We start from the raw sequence: 8,444 nt of genomic DNA, 5'->3' as shown, positions 1-8,444 counted from the left end.
GTTCATAAGTGGATTTGTGTAAAAACACAAAATGACAAATTTTCACTATAAAAAATTATTGTGGACTGGATATTTTGTTTTACCTTTTTCGCAGTCCTGGGCATGTCAAAGATAAAGTAAAAACATTGGCTTTGAACCATTTTTAGTTTTTGTGTAGCATCAGTTTTTATTGTTTTCTTCCTCATTTATTATTAGTGGCTGTTTTTGCCCCATTGACTTCCATTATAACAACATTTTTGGATTGCAGAGCAATGACACCTTTTTATAATGCATTTTTGAATGTTGGTGGTTTTTCCTTTTGCAAAGAGCTCAAATTTGTCATTTTTGTCACCAGTAACCCTTTAGTAGGCCTGTGGAAAAACAGAGCTTAATTGCTAGCTTGTACATTGAGTTATATGGAGTATAACTCCATAATAAAAGTATATTATTGTGTTTGTGTACCTGGTAATTATCACGTTGTGGGGACCAACTGTCCCCACAACGATAGGAATACCAGTATTTTTGTGACCTTGTGGGGACATTTTGAGGTCCCCATGAGGAAACAAGCTTATAAATCAAACAGAATGATGTTTCTTGAAAATGTGAAGTAGGAGAAAGGTTTTTGTGATGGATGGGGTTAGGTACTGGGGTAGGTTAGAGGAATAAAATATACAGTTTGTACGGTATAAAATGCATTATGTCTATGTAATGTCCCCACAAAACATGAAAACCTGTGTGTGTGTGTGTGTGTGTGTGTGTGTGTGTGTGTGTGTGTGTGTGTGTGTGTGTGTGTGTGTGCGTGCGTGCGTGTGTGCGTGCGTGTGTGTGTGTTTTAAAATCATCGTGGTGCAGTAATAGGCTACTTTATGATCTGGTGAATCGACATGAAGTTTTCTATTGTTTATTGCATATAGATAAAGAAAAGAGACTGATCCCCAGAGGCGGACACTACTTAAATATTTACTTTTATGTAGAAAGTAAAAATACTTAAGTTTTCGTATTTTATCAGGGTTTTTCTTTGGCAAACATACATTCCAAAGCATATTATCATAATTTGTACTCCACTACATTTCATAATTTCAAGTTTTTGGCTTAAATTTAATATTTAAGTACATTAAACATCAAGTATTTTTTACTTTTACTTAAGTAAAAAGTACTTTTGTACTTTTTACACCTTATTTGTGCGTAAGGGTATTAGTATAATTAAATGTACATATAAGTACTCTACCACAAAGGTACATGGTCCAGTGACAGCTTTTCTTCCGAGACTGCAGTTTACTAAAATAACTAGTATTTTTTACATGGTTTCTTATATTATGATTATAGTAAGACAATATTACATTTGTGGTTAATATGGTTTAACTACAAAATCATAGTTAATTGTTACTAAAAGCTAGATCATGTTGGTGAGTTTTTTTTAAGCTTGCAATAGAAAAATAAACAACACAAAAGAGCTTTTCAGTCTGGAAATAGTTAACCCCGGGTTATTCTAAACATCGAGTTCCCTTTCAGTCGGTCACTACGACGTCACGTCGTGACCGACGAATTGGGAACTCGCTTAGAGAGACCAATCTGCTTCGTATACTACTAAAACGACAATGAACTTGGCCTTGAGATATTTGCATAAAGCTGGCGCCGCCCCGCCAGGTGCCTATATAAGCAGCAGGTGCAAATATGGAAATTAGCTTTTTCGCTTCGAAAGCCGGCATTATCTGCTACTGAGAAGCTACTTGCTCTTCTGGGAACGGTTGCTGAAGTTGATTGACAAGCAGTACTAACACAGCGGACGCTCGCAGTATTCCACGGCTCTGCATCTTTTTTGTTTTGTGTAGCGTGTGCGTGACAGCTAGCCCGTACACCCCACAGGAATTTTTAGGATCTTTAACAATATGTAAATGACTCTATGGACCAGTGTTTCAGAAGACTAGGTTCGCTGCGGAGAAAGATGCTGCAACAACTTAAAACAGTGACTCAGAGACCGTAGTACTGTTAAACTGAGGTATGTATTGAGAATTGTAAAAATAAAAGTAAAATAATGATTTCAGATATAAAAAAAAACAAAGTTGTATCACTCAACACTTTTTGTTGTGCATGAAATCACACCCCTTTTTCCCTTTCAAGAGGTAAGTAGTTAACAGGTAAGTATATCGTTTTGTTTCTGTGTAAACCAAGTGATTTACTCTAAATAAAACAACAATAAAATTCTTGGTACCTCAATTCACTTCCTTTTCAGATTCAGAAAATAACAAGTGCAAAATTCAACCTGAGTTATTTCAACCACAAGTTCAACACTGTATAAAACAAAAACACTGTAATTTAAAACAATGTACAATAGTTCAATGAAATGTAATTAGTTCAGTGTAAACCCTTTTTTCAGTTTCTCAGTCCTTAAGGTAGTCCATAAAGATGAATTGTGTGTGTTATCTGTCTACGGGAAGACAGAATCCATCCAAGTGAAACAAGAAAAAGTGTTTCAGTGTCCTACCATATATGTAGTGTTCAGATGTGCAAACAGTTTTCCTATGCATCACAGAAAATCGAAGTAAGACTCGGGGACGGCTCGCCAGTCCAAACCCTCAAAACTCACAGAAGGCTGGGACAAATCCAGAAAACATCAACAGCTCCAGCATCAGCGCATGGAAAGATATAAGAACAAACAAAAACCAAAAACAAAAAAAACCTGGCCTTGAACAGACAAGGCCCAAGAAAAATCATTAATACCTTCATCACATACATTCACATATTGCATACATTCAGTTCAGCATTTCACTTAATTATATTGAATACAAAAATCACATTTGCATACTATTTACACAACACTTAAGAACTCAATTTCAATATTGTGCTTCAAAATAAAGTACATATGCTTAAATGTGCAATATTTGACATCATTTCTCTTAGTTTGAGTATTGCAATCATTACATGTGACCATCTCATATTTTAACAATCTGCACAGGTAACAATTTATCACATTAAACTCATTATTTGCACATTTTTACTCTTACTTCAGTCTTAAGAGTTATATTTCTTTAACACTCTTTTCTCATAAAATAAACCAATATGATTTATAAACATTAACATTGTAAAACAACTCACCAAGGAGATCGACAAAATCACAGAACACTCCAGAAAGACCCGGATGTAACTCGACTCCTTTAACTCAGTTTCTTTTATCCTTTTGTAAATTAGAAATATGCTCTATGAACACTTTATCAACACTCTTATTAATAATAAAATCGTGTGTATCTCTTTACATCTCTTTTAAAAGTGTTACATATCTCTTTACATTAGTTTAAAACTAGTTACATAGCCATAAGCTTCATCTCGACAATTTTTAACAAATCACGACAAATAACAAGTAAATATCACTCTACTCACTTCAATCCACACTCAAAACGGTTTTAAGCACAGTATTTCTCCATATTTCTTCTCTTTTCTCTAGTATTTTCCCACACAGCATTCACATGCAGCGTGCACACGGGAGAGAGCTGCTTCTCAAACTGAACGCACATTTTACGCGAACCCGGAAGTGAGCTCCTCCACCGTGTAACACTCTACATTCTGATTGGTTCTACTCACATTCAAGACTCAACCCTATTGGCTACATTACGAACCAACTAAAAGTGCATATTTTTTTAAAACTCACATTTTCTTTTTCATAATCAATCTTTACAAATCAATTTTAAGAGGTTTTAAAGGGAAATAACCATATTAATAAAATATATGATTTTCATATATTTAGCTGCCTCTCTAGTAACCTTGGTTACACTTCCCCCTCCTGAATCTAAGCACGTCCCTGTGCTTGGGAAGTTAATAGTTTTACACAGGTAAAACTCTGCTAGGTTCAAGTTCACAGCTATGCTTAATATACTCAGACTCTTCTACTGACTCAGAAAGTGCAGAACTCAACCCTTGCAATAAAGACTGAATGACTGAGACTAAGGGATTTCCAAGCCGTGCATAATGCAACTTATCTGGCAGTCTGACTTGTCTTTTCGAACGTCTTGGACCTACATTTTCCACATCTCTTAACTCAATTGGAGCATCTGGAAATTGTTTGACAGGGGCTAATTCAGGATGGTAAGTAGCTTTTCCTTCTTGAGTATCTACATCAGTTTCATTTACCATTCTGAATGACTCATTTAATGGCTCAGTGGGCTCATTACATTCTTCTCTTGAGATTACTTCTACTAATTCACTTTCTTTTTCTCTTTCAGGTTCAACGTCGGAGTCGTTTGGATCCATGTGAGGGGTTACAGGTAAGTTTTCATTTATTTCAATTCTGGTTATGTCTTGTTCATCAGGTGAGTTATTCATCAACTGAGTCCGAACAACAGAAGGTGGATTTTCTGACTGAACTTCTGGTAAGTCTTTTGGTATCAACGGTAAGTAGCGACGTGGTTTTCCTTCAGAAATAAGTCGGGTAGTGAACTCCAAAGACTCTACAGGTACATCCATATGAACGGATTCACTTTCCGAATCAGAATGATTATGCACTGGTTGCATTTCAGCAGCATTCTCAATTTTTGATTGGGCTCTAGTTCTAGGCGGTCGACGCTCTTGTCGCTGGACAGGTTCTTCAACTTCAGTGTTGGGCAAAAACCCACAAGGCAGAAGTAAATCCCGATGCAATGTACGCAGTGGGCTCTCCTTTCCTTCTGGACGAACAGTATACACGGGAACATCACTGTTTTTCTTTACCACAACATAGACGTTAGATTCCCATTTGTCTGCTATTTTGTGCTTTCCTCTGAGCCTAACGTTCCTTACTAAGACTCGATCACCTATGTCCAAAGTTGAAGCAACAACATTCCTATCAAATCTTCTTTTGTTCCTTCCTGCCACCTTCAAAGCATTCCGAGTAGCTAGTTGGTAGCTCTCCTCTAATCGGTCTTTCAGAGACTTCACGTATTGCGAGTGTGATTGTGAAGAGTTATCAACTGGAAGTCCAAAAGCAAGATCCACAGGCAGTCGTGGTTGTCGTCCAAACATCATTTCATAGGGTGAGTACCCAGTAACATCGTTTTTTGTGCAGTTGTAGGCATGCACAAGCGGTTTGACAAACTCCTTCCAGTGGGCTTTCTTTTCATTCTCGAGGGTTCCTAGCATTTGTAGCAAAGTTCGGTTGAACCTTTCTACTGGGTTCCCTCTGGGATGATAGGGAGTCGTCCGCACCTTGCGAATACCAGCAACTCGACACAATTCTTGAATAGTCTGCGACTCGAAATCTGGGCCTTGATCACTATGCAATTTCTCTGGGAATCCATAGTGCAACAGGAAATTATCCCAGAGGCATTTGGCCACAGTTCGGGCTTTTTGGTCTTTGGTGGGCACTGCGATAGCATACTTTGTAAAATGGTCTGTTACGACCAGTATATCTTTAGTGTTGCTATTGTCTGGCTCTACTGTCAAGAAGTCCATACATACAAGCTCCAAGGGCCTACTGGTTTTTATGTTAACCAAGGGAGCTGCTTTCTGTGGTGGTGCTTTTCTCCTAATGCAACGTTCACAGGTTTTGATCTTTCTCTCAAGGGCATCAGCCATCTTGGGCCAAAAGAACCGAGAACGAAGGAGATCAAGGGTTCGCTCTAACCCTGGATGACCCATGTCATCGTGTAGACTGGTAAGTACTATCTCTCGAAGGTCTTTGGGTAACACCAGTTGATTCAGCACTCTACCTTGATCTGTTCTTCTCCGAAATAGCACCCCATTCTTTATTTCCAACTTGTTCCACTCTCTCATCCATGGACCTATAGTAGGCGACTGCGTTTTCTTAGCCATGGGTTTCTCACCAGACTCCAAATATTCCAAAACTTCTCTTAATTCAGGATCTGCATGCTGACGCATTGTCAAGTCCTCATCTGACAGGTGAGGGAGTTCAGGTAGACCATGATTATTTTCATTTTGGAATTCTCTAGGCAGTGCGTGAACATCCGTTGTGAGAGACTCCACCAATGTCATAGAAGCAGGGCAATACTCAGTTTGTGGCTGGCAGACCTGATGTCTCTCGCACACAGCTTTCACAGCATCTGGAAGGATTTCAGACAGATTTCCGTTGATTTCAGGTAAGTGATTCAGGGTAAACTGTTTAATCCTTTCCTGTTCTTTTTGAGAGTCTAGATCATTCACCAGCTGTCCATTTGGGCGTCTGGACAACCCATCGGCGTCCTGGTTTTGGGCTCCTGCTCTATACTGGATCTTAAAGTTGTATGTTGATAACCCAGATAGCCATCTATAGTTCGTGAAGTCCAACTTCGCAGAAGTCAAGAGGTAAGTTAAAGGGTTACTGTCGGTTACAACAGTAAATTCAGCCCCATATAAGTAATCGTTAAACTTTGAAGTTACTGCCCATTTAAGGGCCAAAAACTCAAGTTTATGAGCAGGGTATCTAGCTTCACTCTTAGTTAACCCTCTACTAGCGTATGCCAGAACTCTTAATTGGCCTTCTTGTTCCTGATACAGCGCAGCACCCAAGCCTGTAGTACTGGCGTCTGTATGTAATATGTAAGGCAGTCTGGGGTTAGCATATCCCAAGACCGGGGCAGTAGTCAACTTCTCTACAATGGTCTCAAATGCTTGCTGACAGGAAGTATCCCATCTTTGTCCTAGCACTTCCTTGGGATCATAGTAGAGATGATTGACATCCTTGATCTTCCTTCCCTTCCGAATTGGGGGGTATCCAGCCGTAAGGTTGTTAAGCGGCTTGGCTATTTTAGAGAAGTCCTGAACGAACCTTCTATAATACCCAGCGAATCCGAGAAACGATTTCAGCTCTTTGAGAGTTTGTGGCCTTGGCCAGGTTTTTATGGCCTCTATTTTCTCTGGGTCAGTCTCGACACCACGTTTAGAAACAATATGTCCCAAATATCTCACGGAGGTCTGGAAAAATTTAAATTTTTCAGGTGAGAGCTTCAGACCATATTCCTTCAAACGGCTTAGGACTTGCAATAGTCGATGTTCATGTTCCTCGAGCGTTTCCGAGAAAACTATGAGGTCGTCTATAAAGACTAACACTTCCTTACGGTTCAGATCACCCATACAGCGCTCCATGAGCCGCTGAAAGGTACTGGGAGAGTTCGTGATCCCTTGCGGCATCCTATTGAACTCCCAGAATCCTTGGGGGCACACAAAGGCTGTTTTGTGTTTATCCGCCTCCTCCATCTCGATCTGATAATACCCGGACTTTAGATCCAAAACGGAGAACCATTTTGAGCCTGTTAGTACAGAAAACACCTCTTCTAGATTGGGAAGGGCGTAGGCGTCTTTTATAGTCTGGGAATTAAGTTTCCGAAAATCAATGCATAGGCGTACTGAATTATCTTTCTTCTTCACCACAACTATCGGTGAAGCGAAAGGTGACTCCGATTCACGGATAATTCCAGCAGCCAACAAATCCTCTAAGTGCTTTCGCACAGCATCTACATCCTGTGGATGGATGGGTCTTGGTCGATGTTTAAAGGGAGTTTCATCAGTAAGTTTGATACGATGTCTCACCTTATCTGTATGCCCATAGTCCATATCATGCAAGGCAAATACCTCTGGCATCTTGTTCAACAAACTAGATATTCGGCTCTTCCACTCCGGTGGTAAGGGGGAATTTCCAAAGTCAAACTTCATTTCTGAACTGCCAGAGTTTATTTTGGCCTCGGAGGTATCATGTCTCGGTTGGGTTTCAATCACGCGCTGGACTGCGTGCATCTCAGCAATGACAGCTTTAGGGTGAACAATTATGTCATTCTGGGTCTCATTTCTCACCAACACAGGTAAGCTAAAGGAGCGCTTAGCAGGCAAGGTGTAGAGTCCACTGGCTACCAATAATCCACCAGGCATGGATGATGCTTCAGGCTGTCCCAAAGTTGTTAAGGTTCCCACAGAGCACTGTTTCGCATGAGCAACTCCATCTAGAACAGCTACACTTCCTGCTGACACAACTTTAGATGTAGTCCCTTCCAATGTCACACATCCCAGAATTTCAGTGTTCATCAACTTGTGTCTGACATCCAAAATTTTGAGCACTGCTCGATATCCACTAAAAGCAGGATTGAAGCTCACGGAATTCTCTTGAGCATGTTTTGCATAGAGAGCATCAAGGGAATTTGTACCCACTAGAACTTGAGGAAGGTGCATCAAATCAGGGACCACAAGCGCTAATGTCATGACTTCTGCTTTTTCTCCTAAAAACTCTTTAGGGAATGTCAGGGTGAGCTCTACGTAACCCAGGTAAGGAACTGACTGTCCATTTGCTCCTTCTACTTCTAATAGAGACTCAAGTGACTTCAAAGGATGGTTTGATAAGAAGTCTTTGTAAAAGGACAAAGGGATAGTAGTTACTTGAGATCCTGTATCAAGGAGACAATTCACTGGGGTTTCTTCAATGAACAACTGAGCAGTACATTTCATGCCTACCAATCCTCTTGGCAGTTTCTTTGGTGTGGCTGTATGACAACATTTGCTGGACATTTTCA

The sequence above is a fragment of the Paramisgurnus dabryanus genome, chromosome 17 (genome assembly GCF_030506205.2).
Source record: "Paramisgurnus dabryanus chromosome 17, PD_genome_1.1, whole genome shotgun sequence".
Lineage (NCBI taxonomy): Eukaryota > Metazoa > Chordata > Actinopteri > Cypriniformes > Cobitidae > Paramisgurnus > Paramisgurnus dabryanus.
This window is presented reverse-complemented; position numbering follows the sequence as displayed.